At 39.9% G+C, this 18,943-nt stretch overlaps 1 protein-coding gene across 5 annotated transcripts in view; it reads left to right on the top strand.

The window, feature by feature from the left end:
- lrfn1 (leucine rich repeat and fibronectin type III domain containing 1) overlaps positions 1-18,943 on the top strand; it is a 187,126-nt gene that overhangs the window by 123,852 nt on the left and 44,331 nt on the right. Inside the window, exon 1 of one of the 5 annotated variants that reach the window (XM_061827081.1) lies at positions 18,668-18,682. The exons of the other annotated variants lie outside the window; for them this stretch is intronic. The gene's annotated coding sequence lies outside the window, so the exon portion shown is untranslated. Of the gene's footprint in view, positions 1-18,667; positions 18,683-18,943 lie in introns of those variants that run through there. 5 annotated transcript variants of the gene reach the window in all.

Genomic DNA, 18,943 nt, shown 5'->3' on the forward strand with positions numbered 1-18,943 from the left:
GACTGCAGGGATTGGCTTCAGCATTCCCGTGACCCTCGTGAGGATAAGCGGCTCAGAAATGGATGGGTGTTGGTAGTTCATGTGAAAAAACTAAAATACATTAAAGTAAAAATATAAAATGCTTCACTTACTATTAGGAAGGGGAAGCTTGGATGATGAAGAATGAATCAGCCTGCGCTCAGCTCTTGCTAAGTAAGCAAGTGCAGGTAGCCGTTGCTAGCGATAAATTCCTCCTCAGCATCCTGTCCTTTCTCCTCTTTCAAAGTTGGGAAAATGCGCCATGCCTTTTCCCTTAATGAATATGAGTCATGATATTAAGTCTACGTTGATTTGGATCCTCGGTCCATATTGTAGGTAATCTTTCCATCTCGGCAACGATCGAAGAACGATGCTTCTTTTTTTTTTAATGTCTTCACAAAAAAAGTTTCTCCCTGATCACTGGTTTCCCTTTCTTCTTTTGGGCTATAATGTGTAAAAAGGTGGGTGAAAAGGGCAAATAAACTCCTATAATAAATATCCCCATCAGTATGTATGAATTACGAATATATCCACGTGTATACTCTATTACCTTGGCATTTGTAGCGTCTAATCTTATCTCTGACAGACCTCGGCATGGGGTTTTTTGTTTTTTTTTAAACCTTGGTTTAATTGCCGTCAGAGTACCGTCAGTGGCGATAAAGCTAAGTGAAGTCAACTCCCTTTTAACAAAGACATTGGCTAAATAAATAGATCAATGAGTCGCCTAATGAAATTCTCACTTTGATAGCAGCCTCGCTGTTTTCCCCTTGAATCCAAATCGAGAACTTTTGTGTGTGTGTGTGTGTCTATTTAACAATGTTTTATTGATGCTAATGTGTCTGTGAAGATTTTCAGTCGTGTTATATCTGTAAAAGTTCAGTCAAGAATGACCTCACGTACGCCCTGTTCTCGGAAAAGCATCCCGGGTCACGCGGGACACACTCGTGTTCGTCTTTGAGGTCACCTGTTGTAGGCATGTCGTGACAGTTTCCTTATTTAAGAGGCACCCACGTTTTCACCTGTGCTGGCTATTTGGTTTTGATTTAGTTCGGTCAATAAATAGTCTCACAAGTACGTCGCGTGGAAAAGGCATGATTGCTGTTAATTATTAATTGACATTAATATATTATATTAATATACATTAATATTAATAAACCACCTTGTTGGTCCTTATCTCAATTTTTGCAAGCCCATCCATCCTGGTGAAAATGTACGTTTTTAGGAATCTTGAACGCAATCTCACAAAATGAATTTTGTCGGGCGCATCGAAGGTAAAAAATAAAATAAAATACATATATATCTCAACCTCTGATCCCTGAGTGAGGATTCCGTTCATAGCAGGACACACAGAGAATTGTCAAGGACTGGTGGCCAACATTTGAACAGCAAGTCGGCCATTTTAGTTTCAAGCAATTTTGTGTTAATTTGTACTTTGATTAACTTCCACAACAGAATTCGCCCTAATGAGCACAAAATGGGAGTAAGGTATCTTCAACAATTTGCCAAAACTAAATTGTTATGCTTTTGCCCCCCCCCATTGGTCGGAGTACGTAGTCAGTTTGTTTATCATTGCTATTTCTTATTACTGACAAAACTTGCTGGGAATATTAAAATTCGGTCTTCATCAAGTGGCCAATATATTCTGTATGTCATTGTTTCATAGCTGGGATGGATATTGGATTACATTTCCTTGCTGGATTAATTGGTAAAATGTTGGGATTTATTCATTGCTTGATTGACTTTGTATTTGCCAAGAGGAGGACTGCAATACTGACATAATTTTAAGCAATCAATAATTCTCCAGTGAGATGGGAGGGAGGATGTGCTGCTAAAATATAGCTGCGTTGATGAATCTAAAAAAAAAAAAAAGTGCAAGAACAGCTTTTCATATGATGCATACAAAACCCCCGCTAACAACTAAAACTGTGAGCAGTAACGAAAGGGCCATTGCGACTGTTGTCATGCCAAGTCCAAGAAATGACAAATATTAACTGATGCAACGCTCTGCCCAAATTAGATCAAGCATACAAAAAGCTTCACAATTTAGCATTGCCCGTTTGTGTAGGCTAGCTGTCTCCAACTGAGGGTTACTCCAAATTAGGAGTTTGTCAAAACATGAGGCCTGGAATTCCTCCAAAATGGCCGCCTCACACCAGTGTCTGACTTCCTGTTCAGTTTAGGCCACGGATTCTTGACACTTTTTTTTTTTCACTTTTTTTCTTGTTATGACAGACATGTCTAGTCAATTTCGTGTCCAGTTGTGAAACAGTTGTTGGGGGCTTCCAACTTTGCAATATTTGTCGAGGCAGATTTTTCGACGCCAACTCTTTGTGGAGCATCTCATTAGATTGCGCTGTGTTGTCTTTGAATAACAACTGTGATTGCGTGATAGATTTCCACACATACTTACATTGTAATTACAATTTTAAACACCTTCACCCAATTTCAGTCACAAATCTAGGTTTATATTTGATGGCACTATACAAAGATGAATACAACTATAGAAGGGGCCTATCCTTGTCTTCCACATGTGTAATAACAGTGTGGTGGTTTGGCTTGTTAGTTCCGCAATGTTGTTTACATATATTCAGATGTGACACAGGGCTGCTTACCGAGCAGAACCAGAGCTTCACTCTGATGAAGCTGTGTGCTTTATTCCTGCTGCTGTTCTCTTTCCTTCCGGCAAGTAAATTGGAGTGAGCTGACCTTTCATCAGCTACAAATAGCAAACTGGAGTGTTTAAGCCTCAAGTGGTGGACCCGTTAACTTCAATTAATGAGGTGAGCAGCTTTACTGGCGGGTGACACCTTCGTCGTACTCGCATGACATTTTTTAAATCTCGCTGACGTCTGCTGATGACATTCAAATGCGCCGTGAGGGGGGTGGAAGATTTGAATGTGGGAGGGGAGTTTGTTCATCTGCACATTAGCCTATTGGTCAGCACGTTTACCTCACAGATCTGAGGTTCAGGTTCGAATCCCAGCTTCTGGGTATTCTCTCTGTGCATGGGCAGCGTTTCTATGGGTATTTCAGCTTCCTTCCACGTTCTGGACGCATGCACATTAGATTTATTGAAGACTAAATTCTCCATTGGTGTGAATGGAAGTTGATTATCGATTTCATACAATTGGTTGGGGACCATTCCGGGGTATTCTCTGGACTTTAGCTCGATGGTTGAATGGGTGGACTGTCAAAATATTAGTAACAGAATGAGAGTAGGAAGTCTAGGTGTAACAGGGTCACCACAATAAATTAGCATTAGAGTGAGGGGCTATTTGATAACCTGCAAATTCGATTTGTTTATTTTTAGGAGGACATCTTATAAATCTGTCACTTTTGAGCCACAGCTATTTTGGCATAATGCAATATTTATGCTGCTTGTGCCATCTGCATGGAGTTAATTGACAAGTGTAATTTAAAAACCTGTGGATGAAGTGTTGACGTCACGGGAAAAACAGCATTGGAGCCATCCTGTCTTGGCAAAGTAAAAAAGATGTATAAGCCACTTTTTTGGGGGAGGTGGGAAAGTTGAAATGCCTCGACTGTTTAGAAAACGTGTTATCTTCACAAGTCTAGCGTGGAACACAGACAAATAAATAGAAGGCAAGGACTTGACTTTTATAATAAATTACTATTGTTAAAATTCACTTCAAATGATGTGATGCTGTTGTTCACAAATGCTATTGAACATTTGCTGTGGACCTTCGCTCTGTATCAAAAGAACCATTCTGCTCAGGAAAAAAATGAGATTACTGTCATAACCTTATTGCAGAATTTCTTGGTATCGATTGAAAGACATTTATGAGCGGACAAAGCCGAGGGAGGAGGGATGGGGCTGATGCGCGGCCTCCAGGAAAATAAATCCATCTTTATTTTCATCAGTTAAATGCTTTGAAGGCCAGTAACTGTGACATGCAGCCTTTTTTAAGGGCTTCCAAGCATGATGACCCAGTCATCGTGGTCTGCAGGGTGTCAACGGTGCTCACCGACATCAACGGGAATTCAGACATGCACATAAACAGCAAGGGCATAAAAAAAAGTAAAAAAACATGCTGTGGAAATGGGTTGCACAATTCTGGCCAAAATCGATCCATCCACCCATTTTTTAGCCGCTTATCCTCACAAGGGTCGCGGGGAGTGCTGGAGCCTATCCCAGCTGTCAACGGGCAGGAGGCGGGGTACACCCTGAACTGGTTGCCAGCCAACCGCAGGGCACATAGAGACAAACAGCCGCACTCACAATCACACCTTGGGGCGATTTAGAGTGTCCAAGTAATGTTACATGTTTTTGGGATGTGGGAGACAACCGGAGTGCCCGGAGAAAACACACCCAGGCACGGGGAGAACATGCAAACTCCACACAGGTGGGTCCGGGGTTGCACCCAAGACCTCAGAATTGTGAGGCCAAAGCTTTCCAGCTGATCCACCGTGCCGTCCATGACCAAAAGAATGCCAATTATTTTGAGCAATATTGTGCACATGAATATTCCAGTTTTTTTATCGTAGTACATTCCAACCAAAAACATTTCATAGTTTGCAGTCTAAAATCTATTTTTAAATAATTAATATGACCACCTAAAAATGTCTACTTTAGCAAGTGCTAACTAAATACATGTGCTATTACAAAATGCAATCAGGAATTGCAACGGAATGGAAGAAAATGCGGTTAATGCATAAAATGTGATATCAACTTGCAAGCACCGACTTTTCATTTGAAAATCCTCATCCGAATAGTGAACCGTTTTCTTTGGAACAGTCAAAAGAGATACCTACCTAATTAATAACGAAGATAAATATCAAGTAACTCCTTGTCAGTGTGTGAACAATTACTGTTCCTACCTGGAAATTGTGGAATCTATTTGAGGGAGCAATTTAAGTGTCTTAGTTGGGTGAGACGCACAGCAACTAATTGGGGCGAGGCCACTATTTGAGTAAATGCGGTGTTTTCACCTTGCTTCATTTTATAATTTGTCAATCCTGGCAAAAGCATCTTAGATATGCGTAAAACCCTTAATATCGAGGAGAGTCCCAGCATCCCATAAGAGGCGACTTGTTCCACCCCGCACGGCTCCGTTGCCATTACAGATCGGCAAGTGCACTCGTGCCAGCAGTGTTGCGTATGTTTACAGCTGTCAAATGTACCTGGAGGGGTCACTGAGAACCCCCTGAAAAATAATACGCCGCTCCTTTTTTTTTTAGCTTTGCCACGACCGTATTCATCAAAGTAAATCAATAATACATGAGGTGATAAATGTACTAGTGTGCATAGAATAATTTTGTGAATATGATAGAGGCTGGGAGTTGCTGGAAAAAAAAATCTGTTAATGCATATTTATTTAAAAATGTGCTCACGATGCATTAATGTGCATAGTAAATAGTCAGATTTGTTCAGGAATGGTGTATGTGTGATGATACCATTAATTTTTATGAGAATTTAAAAACTTATGAATGATTACTAAAAAATGTGGCTTATTGCATAGACTGGTATTAGACTTTCCACCGATCTGATCGGCCTCGTTGGTATCAACCGATTATTCACATTTTATTTTTTATTCGGCATTATTGTCATAATTCGAATTTATAATAATTAATAATTGAAATGATCGTTGATTGTCTCCATAAGACATTAACTCCACGTCACTGTTGTATACGGTATATTCATAACCAAAAAAGTTAGTTTATTTTTAGCCTTTTCATGTTTTTGATGTAGTACTGTAAATGTCTGACCAGCAGTAAAGTTATAAGAATAAAAACAAAGAAAACGTCAGCAGTGTAGGACAGACAGAACTTAATGCCAGATCAGACTACAAAAATTTGCTCTTGCACAAATGCACTGTCTGTCTGACAATTGCAATAAAATCTTGTATTCTGATACCACCACATCTCTTTTTTTTATGATCACTGAGCTTCAGGTTGTCAATTTAAATGTGACTGGATACGCTCGTTACCATAGCAACGACAACAATAATGACTCACGTCGCATGTTTATAAGAAGAAAATGGGGGAAATTGTGTTGGAGTCAAGGAAAATATTTGCAGTCACTCACATTTGACGAGCGCGTTTGCACCCACGCGCCATCAAACCTGCAAAACTGCGCAGTCGAGCACGAAAAATCCCGCGTGTAAAATTTGTTACGAGGAGAAAAAAATAGATATTGAAAGACGTCGCTTACTTTGTGTAGTTTTGACTTTATTTACGTGTTTTTTTCCTAAAGGTTGTTTACAAAACAAGCCTGCTCCTAAGCAATCAGTATTCACCCGGAAACAGGAAATGCAAGTTAACCGTACAGACCATCTACGGAAGTGACGCCAAAAGCACATGTTCCGAGCTGCTTGACGTGCTGCGAGCACATTTATGTTGAAAGTCATCAACATCATGACCCATGTCAAAGGAAATTCAGTTACACCAGGGGTGCTCAATGGGTCGACCGCGAAGCAGTTTTGGTTGATCGTGTGACGGCACGCCCCCCAAAAAAAAAAGATGATAGGCTATCATCCACCTTGTCGCTTGATTCAAGTGTGGCCAATACGTCGAGTGCACGGACATAAAAGCGTGTTGTAGCAAGCCGGCCTCCTATTTACAGCAGTCGTGGCGATGTGCAGGTACACCACCCGCCCTGCCGATCGATCATGAGAGGCTGGCAACTTGAAAAGTAGATCTTGGGGGTCTGGACACCCCTGAGTTACTTTGAAAACATTTCTGGGATATAACACAAGTAGCCATAATAAGTATGAGATTGTGATTTACTTTGACTAAGTTCTAATATTAGACTAGTCTGTCCATATATCTAAATGCGAATGGTCATTTTCCCCCATGGTACTGCGTTATCTTGAAGTTGAAAACTTTTCCCCTCTACATGTTTTAGGAGCATATAGATCATCTACTGCTATCTTTCATCAATGGATTGATAATAGATAGCGCCGTAAATTACGCGAGATTATAACAATACATCACAATGAAATAGAATGATTGGATTAGATGAATATTTAGTTTTGAAATTGAAGGTCTATTGACCTCTTTAAAAATGTCTGTCTCAGTATGTGCAATGTCAATAAATGATGGTATTAGGTAACAACTACATACTCGGGTGTAACAACTCACTAAGTTACTTTAAGGTCTTGAGATTCCATCCCTAATCACACCTGTAACCTTATATCTGTGGGCATGACTGACCACACCCATACATTTTTCAAATGTGAGGGACTGTATTTGACAACTGAAAAATCTCACAGCACACCGACAAACAAAAATGTCACAAAAGTGGATAGATTAATTACGGTATGTACTTCCTGCCATCTAACAGAAGACCATTTTTTCTGTCTGTCACTATGCTTCACTGCCATAAATAGATGAAGAAATACACATGACTTATTGTCATTGTATTTGTTTTGAAAATGTAGTGGAGAAAATAGAGGAAATCATAAGAAATGCTGTGTCCTGAGTTTGAGGAAACAAGACAAATGATAGGTAGGTTTTCTCCCACACCCCATAAACATGCGTGGTAGGTTAATTGAAGACTTGAAACTGTCCATAGCTGTGCATGTAAGTGCGAGTGGTTGTTGGTATCAGCCCTTGAACTTGAACCTCACTGAGAAATTAATGCACCTGTAAGCTCAATTTTGGTGAGTTCAAGAGAAAAAGAAGAAGAATGGGTGAGAAGGTGATAGGATGCTGGAGAATCTGCAAATAAGCAGCATCTTATTTTAAGCCACAGGATGAAAGCTGGGGGGGAAAGGCTTGGCATATCATGTGAGCTTTCCAGCAATATACACTTTGGTCCTGAATGAAAAATGTAATTAAAACTTTGCCTTTCATAAAATAATTTGTTCACTTGAAAAAATTAATACAATTCCTGTGGTGAGGTGGGTCCGAGGTGTGACAGAAGAATATAGTTGCAGGTTGAACTGCATTAGGGATCAGCTCTGAACTCCTTCCAGTTTGCAGTGGTAATGGGTATCACATGAGGTTAGACTGGAATCCCCTTGGACCTTGATGTTCGCAGATGACATTGTGATCTGCAGTGAAACCAGGGAGCATGCAGAGGAACAATTGGAAAGATGGAAGCATGCACTGGAAAGGAGAGGAAAGAAGATTAGCCAAAGTAAAATAAAATATATGTGTGTGAAAGAGAGGGGTGGAGGCGAAGACCGAATGATGAGTGAGAAGAGATAACGAAGGTGGACGACTTCAAATACTTGCGCTCAACAATCCAGAGGAGGAAGTGAAGAAACAGGTCCAATCAGGTTGGAACAGCTGGCTGAAGTTGTCTGGTGTGTTCTGTAACAGAAGAGTCCCGGCTAGGATGAAGGGCAAAGTTTATGAAATGGTGGTGAGGCCGGCCATAATATACCGATTAGAGACGGTGGCACTGAAGAGACAACGGGAAGCAGAACTGGAGGTGGCAGAAATGAAGATGTTGAGGTTCTCGCTCGGAGTGAGCAGGTTGGATAGGATTAGAAATGAGCTCATTAGAGGGACAGCCAAAGTTGGATGTTTCGGAGACAAGGTTCGAGGGAGCAGACTTCGATGGTTTGGACATGTTCAGAGACGAGAGAGTGAGTATATTGGTAGAAGGGTGCTGAGGATGGACGTGCCATGCAAAAGAGTGAGAGAAAGACCAAAGAATAGGATGATGGATGTTGTGAGGGAAGACATGAGGGCACTCTGTGTTTGAGAGGAAGATGCACGAGATACGCTTAGGTGGAAAAAGATGACATGCTGTGGCGACCCCTAATCGCACAAGCCGAAAGGACTAAAAAGGAGAAGAAACGTGGGTACATAAGACAACTGTTAGTCGTTCTTTAACGGAAACACTAATAATTGTATCAATTAAAATTTTAGTGTGTGTGCCTGTGTATTTTTTGCTTATATAATTTTAAGCCCGTTCTTAAAATTAAAGCAGGTTAGAAAAGACTGCATTTTCATTTTGAGGTGTTGAAATCAAGAAAAAGAAATCTTGAAATAGACCTTGTAATACATAATGAGGATACCTTAAATATTATTAATGCGAGGCCAGTCACTTCAGCATTTGTTCCATAGTAACGTTTACTATACCGAGGCAAGGCCTTCCATTCATTTAAGTAACCTACACGCATGTACATTTTTTGTGACCCCCATGCATGGACAAACGAGTTAACAAGCCTTACTTTAGGTTACACTGTGACTGCTGATAAATCAATTTTTCCTTATTATGTGTTTGAACTCAGATGTGTTGATTTAAATAAGGTGATATCAAAGCAACGCAATAAGAGGCGGCTTTGAGGTAGGTCCTATTAGTTCTGTTGACAAATTACAGAGCATGTCCATGCGGGTTGGATGTCTATTGAGGACCGGAAATGAAGAGCGACTACTCTTTAACCTGTGTTTTCTTTTTTTGTGGTGGTGGTTGCACCAGAATCTACAGCCCTGTCGCTGCACCAGTACCAGGAGGACTTTGTTTGCAGACTTCAAATAAAGAAAAAAGGTTTACTGGCGTCTGTGATTCATCAACAGTCCCCAACTCTTGTTTACACAAAACTTGTCACATTCATTTAGCAAATCAGTATGCTCGGGGCTGCCTCAGATACTTTTTTTTTTCGGGTGTTATTTCTCTCTTTATTGGGATAGAGGGGGTAGTAAAAATGATAAAAGCTGCAAGTTTACAAAATGTGTTGACGCAGTGTCTCTCAGAGTCATTGATAAGTGCCAGGGGCTTGTGCTGCCCCTTTTATTGCCTTTTTTTTAATCCAAGGTTGTCTGCGCTTGATTTATTAAAGCAAAACCACTGTGATTTGCTTTCCTTTTCAGCATTGCATATTTGTCCATAACCATTGGCGATTATGTAAGACAGCAAAAGGACATTTTGTGTCAGTTTTTCAAGCCATTTTGCTGGAGTTTGAATACACGTTGTTCAAAACAAAGATTTTAAATAGAAATTTGTTCCTAAAACCAGCCATACCGCCTTAAAGTACGGGTGTCATTCCTATAAACATTCTAAAATAGATATTGTAATGAAAAATACATATAACTTTATTCACTTCAATGTCTATACGAAAAAACAAATGTGAGCAGAGAGCGCGTCATCCATGCGCAAAGTTGTGGAAGTGTTATTCGACATCCAAGTGGTCGCCATATTGGGTGCATCTACTGCCCTTGACATCACACCGGACATTCGCCATTGAAAACACCCGTGCAATCCATTTTTCACAACGAACCGGGTCCCTTGCAAACTTATGAAGGCTAATTCCATTCTCCCGAGTGTTCAAGCAATGTCCAGCAGTGCAATGAGCCGGCATTTTGCCTAACACGAAGGAACAATGAGCTACCTTCCCGCAGGTAAAACTAATGGAAACAAAGGAGTCCACTAGGGGGCGCCTCTGTCCTGTATGTCACTTCCTGCTTCTTCTCGAAAACAAGTCCCTCGAGAGGATTTTCATGGCGGGAATTACACAAAGCTGTACACGTCAAAATCATGTTTTGGGGTGAAAAAACACATGGGACCACATTGGCTGTGGGTTTTTCATTAATAATATACCAAAAACCATCTTTTTCATGACACTTGACCTTTAAAGACTTCCACTTATTTCTAAATAATTAAACAAATAAATAGCATACACTAAAGTCGACGATTATGTTGGGATTTTTTTTTTTAATTTCTCCTTTTCCGCCATTTAATGCATGCAAAATCAGGTACAATGTCACTAAAGCAAAGCAAATTTATTTATGGGTGTCAAACAAATCAGTGTCAGGGGTGTTTTTGCTGCGGGCCACATTGTAGTTGCAGTTCCCCTCTGAGGGCCGTTATGTTTGTGAAACAATAAAAATTTGTAATCACCTCATTTGGAATCAAAAATCAAGGTCAATTGGTTTTTCAGGTATTGTTCATGTTTGATAACACAAAAATGCTTGCAATATCTCAGAGTTGTCGTTTATGAAATGGCAATTTAAAATTTTAACAAAAATCCTGGAAGTCGACACACATGATATGCCTTCGCAGGCCACAGCTGGCCCCGGGGCCTTGAGTTTGACACATGTGCTTTAGAATATTAAAACCATTTACATACAAAAAAACATTTGAAGATAAAATGTACAATTAAAACTGCTTTTAGTGCAAGAAATGTTTCTGAAAAGTGGAAGTACTCTAAAACAAGTAACTGAAGGGACAAAAAAAAAAGTTTTAATCTGGGTTTGAAAAGACACTTGGGGCCGACGTCACCTCTGTTGGCAACTTAATCCATTTTTATGCAGCATAATTGCTAAATACTACTTCAGTATGTTTGCTTTGGACTCTGCACTACATTATTAGACCTGAATCTGTTGATCTCAGAGCTCTGCTGGGTTTATATTCCTTTAGCATTTCTTTCATGTATTTGGGACCTAAACCATTAAGTGATTTATAGATCAGTAGCAAAACATTAAAATCTATTCTAAAGCTGACTGGAAGCCAGTGTAAAGACTTTTGAATTGGAGTTATATGACCGCTTTGTTCTGGTCATAACGCGAGCTCCAGCATTCTGAATGAGATGCAACTGTTTAATCCTCTTTTTCGGGAATAGAGTCAGAAGACCATTACAATAGTCAAGTCTACTTGAGATAAAAGCATGGATGAGCTTTTCCCTGTTCCGCTTGACACATGCAATCCTTCACTCTTCAGATGGTAAAAAACAGTTTTCATTGATTAATGACTATTGAAAATCAGGTCGGAATCTTATCAGAACACCAAGATTTCGGACTTGGTCTTTGCTTTATAAAGATAGTGAGTCCATGTATTTGCGAACAGCAATCCATGTTTCTTTATTTCCAAAAACAATTATCTCAGTTTTGTTGTGGTTTAGTTGAAGAACATTTTGGCTCATCCGGTTATTTATCTGATTTGGACAGGAGCACGACACCTCAATTGAACTGTTGTCATCTGGAGACACTGCTGCATTTCCTAAAATGAAAACATCTGTGCAAATGGTTAAAAATCCCCCAAATCAAATTACCATTTGAAGTGTCTATGTTGGGCTGAAGTAGTTCTTCAGAAATATTGAATAGTATTTTAACAGCAGTGTGAGAGAAAGTTGCCACATTGATTTAGCAAATTATGCTTGTGCTCCGTACGCACAAATGTTTTCTGAGGAAGGATTTAGGAAATAAATGATAAAAGCCCGTCTTCCCTCCTACTAAAATGTGTTTCATAGTCGCTGATATCTACCAGGGGCTTATGCCACACAAGTGCCCTTTTTTGGTTCTGCATGCTCATTTTATCGTGCAAATTTCTAACCTTCCTTAATCCTCTTTAATGGCTTATGTATAGCAAAACACACGCGCATTAAACATTTGTCTGTATGCCAGAGTTAAGCATAATGTTTTACCGCATTCTCTGTTAACATTGTTGACATCACGACGCCACGAATAACCCGAATATTCTTTTTTTTTTTTTTTTTTTTTGTCAATGATCCCCGCATGCCTGTAATGCTGCAAAAGTGGTGATATTAAGTCAGGAAAAAGCAAGTGAGCTAACTGGCAAGAAAAATGAATAGTAGCTACAAGGAATCAGGCTCCTGTAGAATTTACACTTAAGCCGGCGATATGTGAAATAAATTGGTTTTCACAATGCTCATTTGCAGTCTTGGGTTAAAGTTCAGTGGTCCAGCTGGGCATCATTGGCTTTATTGAGAGCAGCGGCCGTGCCTTTTTCTACTGTGAGAAACAACAAGGTTTATGACGGGGGATATCCTTAAGTGTCTGAAAATCACACATCTCCAGTTTGGAACAATTTGACTTTTTAACATATGTTTCTTACAGAATAGTGGGGATATTTGGCTTTCAGGTGAGATTTGTGTGAATCTCAAATGCACTCTAAAGCTTTGCAAGGTGAACTTAGTTTGACCTCTAAACTTTTGAATGCACGTGTCCAGCTGTTCTATATTTTTATACAACTTGATGTTCTCGACGGAGGAGCTCAATGTGAAAATTCACAAGAGATGCTCGAACTGTGAGAAGTTCAGACCACGTCCACTTCGCTTCCTGACTCTGCTTTATTCACCTTGAATCTGTTTTGTAACTTTCTGATGACACTGACACCCTAAGCTCAGTGGTCACTTTCCTCTGATGGTGAGACGCTGCTGATCAATATTTAGGTTTTGTCTTTGTCCCATGATGTCAAAATGTGAACAGACTAGTGCTGTTGCATTAAAGGATTCCTTCAGGAGAGCAAATCTTTTTATCTGAATCAAATCAGCTTATGAAATGATTCATTCTTTTTTCTTGGCTGCCACCTACCTGTGTGAGGCGGGCAAGTCGCCTGGGAGCGTAAACGGAACTGTTGACGCATTCTGTCACTCTTTTCTAAATTTTCGGCGAATGACCAATAAGGAGTCAGCGTCAGGCAACACCGTGCAGGCAGAGGAGGGACTTGCAGTAAGTGAACTGAGTGACTGGAGAGTGATTCTTTCCTTTGTGATCCGCTAAGGTGCGTTGTGTGATAGGTTTGCCAGTAGTATGAAGTACTACGCAGTGAGTGTACTCGTGAATGATTTTAACAGCAAGTCCTGATGTCCTCGCAGGGATAGCTTTCACTGGCACCCGTTTTTTCAAGCTAAAGGCTTATTTGAATCAGTCAACCACATGAAAACAAACGCCCGTTAAAAATAAATGTAAATTATACAACAATAACTACACATACAGTGTTTCAGTGAACGTGTTTTATGAATGTGAACCTCAGAGATGGATCATTAATGGAATGGGGAAGCAACTAAATTATTTTATGAAAAAGAACTGAACAAACCTTTTGAACAAATATTTTTAAGGAATTGATTCGAGTGATTCAGTACACAAAAGATTTGTCATGGCCATGCTATGGAACACACGTTGAATTCATCTCCTTTTTGGAGCGATGTAAGTTGTGAAGAAAAAAAAAGTACTGCGATTTTGAACAGTTCGACATGACAAATGTTTAGAGATAGTTAAATGTTTAATATATAAAGGTTCGACTGCCTTTTGTCATTTTCTCAATGACACTGAGGTGAGTTATCATTTGTACAAAGTGACGGGAGTTTTCCTTCATTTTTTTGTTGACCTCCAACGCAAGGTGAACGGACAAGGTGTGGTTTTTCTGGTGAGACTTGTTCTCTACATGGCGCCATAAAACACATTTGCATACATTTTGTGTGGCTACAAAGTCCTTTTTACAGTGTAGGGGGGTCCTCAGCATACGATGTAATTCAATTTCTACGTTGTGGTATGAAAAAAAAAAAATCAGTACATTGGGAAGTTAGTGGGTCATGTGAGATGTTCTTCTCTAAGGCCGCACTATGATCTAATTAACTGTGTGCTGTACATCTTTAACCGAGGCCCACGTCTACGTCCATGATAACACAGGCTGTCTAATTAGCTTGGTGAAATAGGTTATATTTTGATGGGGACAATGCAGATCATCATGACTCAGCAAAATGACTAGTGTAGACCCATTTCAATTAACATTTTGACCCTCTTTTTTTTGGTTCTCGTCGAAAACTAATTGGTCAAAATGACTATGATTATTTGCCTTTTATGGTTTGTCCTCCTGTTTCATTAAAGTACAATAAAAGCCTTTTGCTCGCTCAAAATTAAAATGAAAAGAGATTTACTCTAAGTGTACTTTCACCAGTTTGAAAAGGGATTTAAAGTGTGATTTATGGCATGATCGTACTGTACACAGCTCGTCACAATACTTTCCTGCCTGATAGCGACATTGAACTTGCGGTATTTCAATGAATTGCACCATGCGGCCTTGTTACCCTGCCAAATCCTGCGCACAATGTATTCATAAGAACCATAGATCCACCTGTGGAAGGATTACATAAGTAATTAGAAAAGCTACAGTGCAAATCTACTCCTCAGGAATTAGGTGAATGTGGTCTAATCCTCCCGTGTGATTCATTCATTTCCCTGTAATGAAATGAGACAGCGTTTCATCAGTCTGAAAGTCATCAATCTTGTGCCAATTTGCCAAGTTAAAACCATCCCACTCATTTTTGTTTCATTTTTCTCTCGCTCTGCGCTTTCAATCATTTCACACGCTTCCCATCAGCAGATGGAGTTTGCTTAGTCGCCATGGAGATGGATGGTTCTGTCTGTATTTCTAAGCTTGTACTTAACTTTAAGCCAACAAGGAAAGAGAAGTCCTATTAGTGTTGTGGATGTAGTTGGAGATCTTACTGAGCTTGCATGTTAACGAGTTTTATTTTATTTTTTTTCATGAGAACTCCACTAATGAGGACTGTTTGGAAACATGAGTAAGAGGAGGTGTGCATGCAAGGCCAAAAACAGATATAGAAGATAAGAATTAACCTACATGAAAGCCATAAAATGGGGGGTGTTTTTTTTTTTTTTTGCCTTTTATTTTGTCGTCACAAATGCAAGTTGGGGTATCATTTATATTTGCTTGTTTCAATTCTATGTTTAATGAGTTATCTCCTGCCAGTTGCTTTGGATTAAAACCATATGAAGATGTTTGATGTTTACAGAGCTTTGACCTACTCTGATTTTGACAAGGCTTTGGCTGTTGGTACAACCAGTCCGTCAGGATTAACACCCAGAATGGTCTTTCACACAACTCTCCATTGAAGGTCTGGAAAATTTTTAATGGGTATTTAATTTTTCAAGCTGTAATGCATCAAAATTTGATGTTGGTACCTTTAAAGAATTAATATCTCCTCTGCAACCCTGGGCCCTCCGGAAATAGCTGAAAATGATTTTAACCAACATTTTTATGTTTTGTAACCAACTTTGGTCTGAAAAGTATGTCAATAGCAATTGACTCGTCAACAGACCTTTACTCTGTTTTAGCAGCAATGTTGAGCTTACACTGTGGTTTAATAGATAATTACACTTTACAACTGGACCCCCTTTGGCTGTACAGAAATCAAATTCCTAAATTACCTTGCAGAACACATATCTTCACGCCCAACAGATGATAGTTTCCTCCACTTGGGTAAGAGTGTTCACAGATCTGATGGCCAAATGTCTGATTATACCTGCAAGATTACTCATAGTCCAAAGTTGAATAAATTATCATTGAAAGGGTTCAGATTTAAAAAACAAAACGCACAGAAGAGCCCAAACGCGCCTTAAATGTTCAATACTATTTGGTTCACCAGCTTGTGACCTGCTTCTTAAGGTCTAGACCGGCCTCTGATGACCTTGCCCTTCAGCCATACAGGATTCATGAATATGGATCAGCCCGGGACACCCACACATATCATTAATCTATTCTCTCCCTCTAGTGCCAAAGGTCTTGAAATAAAATCAAGGTAATCGTTCAATCAGAGTGATTTCTCTGAAATCTTTTAGTCTCATTTAAGTTAAGGAGCTTAATGCTGCCAATGCTGCTATGGCCGTTCATTCGAGTTTGGTGTTTTAGATGAGCTTCCTCCAAAACTCTATCGAGGACCTCTTTAACCTTGTAGGTTTGCTTTGAGTGACAGTTCAATCTTCAATCTTGGGTACAATTTCTGTGATTGCCCTGTAAGGTGTACGGTGGAAACTAACTGGGGGAGTGATCGTCCGTGGATGCCGTGTGTGTGTTAATTTGAAGCACTTTTTTTCATGACCGAAAACAAAATATATATATATAAATGTTCTAAATAAATGTAATGTTGAAAAGGTCTTTTTAAGTATTGGTGTGATGGTTTAATTACTGCCATGAACGTGTCGTGATTACTGGAGCTTGGGATGGGTGACAATGATGTGCTGATCGAAGAAATTGTGGTGGCACGGGGCCGAGTGAGGTCAGCGTGCTTTCCTTTCCTGTTCCATTATGAGTGGATGCAATAGAAAAAGGCTTGATGGAAACAAAACTGTATCCTGTACCACAATCAGTATAGAGAATAGTTCAAGAGATGAGCCACAACAAGTACACAAACCATAGATATGAATAGAATCAGTGGATACGATTTTCCCCTTTTAAGCTGCGCGCCTACGGCAATGCTAAGCTAATGCCCATGCATTGCCTTTGATGGGAACGATGCCCCTGTCAACATGGCCCCCAAATTGGCACGCTGGCTGTAGTTTTCATACATGTGACAACAGCGACACAACCTGGAAATACGGGTGCCAGTCTCTGTGCGGTGATTGAGCCAGTAAAAAAAAAACAGCATCCAGTTCTGGAACTAACGGCCTTTGTCCATTATAAATAGGGGTTCCGTGTTCCAAACGAAGGCTATTTTCTGTCCATTAAATCCATTTGAAAGAGCTGCAAAATCCATGGATATCTCATCCAGTATTGTTGCGTACAAGCCAGCATGCAAATCAAGTCATTAATTAAAATGCTGACAAGGAGTGCAAATTACAGCCCGAATGAAGGATGGCCGGATGCTGCTTAATTTCGTGGGAACTGCTCAGTGGGAGTCTGACCTGACGGTAGACGCTTGCTATCTACAGCCTCGGATCGCTCTTCTGTTTCCTGAGCAAGCGGGTCCGTTTGTCCATTGCAGATTAAAAAAACAAAAAAAATCGTGTCATGGTGACTTTGACAATGACCTTTACTGATCACGTTACAGCCTTACTACTCGTGTCTGACGCGATCACCATCAAGCAAGTGAAAGGAGGGGATGGTTGCTGGAGAATAAAGTCTAAACTTAAACCACCCATTCTGCAACTTTTCAAATTAAAGCCTGTTAAAGATAAAAGGAAATCTAGTACTGTTAGTAAGATGGATTTTCCTGCTCCTATTCCATTGTGTCCTAACATTTTCTTAGTCTATTGGAGGGTAAGCTCAAAGATTGCTGTTACAAGTGTCAATAGCTGGGAAATGAAGCACAAAGAAAGGTGACTTCCTCCAATAGGCATCCTTTCAGTCAAATCTATAATTGATTGACTCTCCAAGGTTTGTTTTGGTCCCTCTGGGTTTGAAGGACATCTGACTTCCCTGGAGTCTTCGGCAGTCATAGCCTAGTTTTAGGTAAGGGGTAAAAAAAAAAGGGATTCATGGGTGGAGTGACAGATGAATCGGTGAATGTGCAGATAGCTTTAAAATTTCTTTTAAAGCTATCATTTTAAAAATGTATGGCACCAATTATGCGCCAACATTCAGACACTAGTAGTTTCCCAACCTTTACTGAGCCAAGGTATCCATTTTAGAGCCAAAATATTTCATAGCAAAAACAAAAAACAATAACAAAAATATCTCAAAAAATATAAATACAGAACTAATGATGATCATGACTCAATTTACTCACTATTTGACCTCCAATGGGAAATCTGGCATGTTTAATTGGACAAAAAAAAAAAAAAAGTGGATAACCTTGCAGAAAGCTATGCAGGAATGGCAACAGGTTTATTGTACCATCTGCCATCTAACGAGGAACATTTTATTGTACTGCTTGTAAAAATAAGTAACTGGCATTGATAGACAAAGTTATACATGTAATGAATAATAAAGTAAGTGCAATTGGATTTTTTTTCCTTGTCACTTCTGACTGTGCTACTGCACTCTGATTGGAAATTATTGCACTAGTACTTCATGTTTAAGAACTAAAATCTCCAAATATAATATCTGTGGAAGACCAGAAATTAGATAACTATCACATTGCTCCATCTGCCACCTTTTTATGAATCCTTCCAGAGTTATGTGAGAGGTTCCCTACAAATTTCATTGCCAGCCATCTGCTCATCCAGTCTACGCAGGGATGCCCACACTTTGCTATCTAGAGTTCCACAGGTGAGTGATCGAGGTGTTCCCACACCAGCTGTGAAACATAGTCCCTTCAGCATGTCCTAGACTTACCCTGAGGCATCCTCCTGGCTGGACATCTCACCAGAGAGAAATCTGGGAAGCATCCGAAACAGACAGCATCACAAGTGGCTCGTCTTGATGTGAAGGAGTCACTGCTGGATGACCGAGCTTCTCACCTTATCCCTGAAGGGTGGAAACAGGCACCCTGCAAAGGATACTCATTTCACGTGCTCGATCTTTTCCTTA

The sequence above is a fragment of the Syngnathoides biaculeatus genome, chromosome 8, assembly GCF_019802595.1.
Source record: "Syngnathoides biaculeatus isolate LvHL_M chromosome 8, ASM1980259v1, whole genome shotgun sequence".
NCBI lineage: Eukaryota > Metazoa > Chordata > Actinopteri > Syngnathiformes > Syngnathidae > Syngnathoides > Syngnathoides biaculeatus.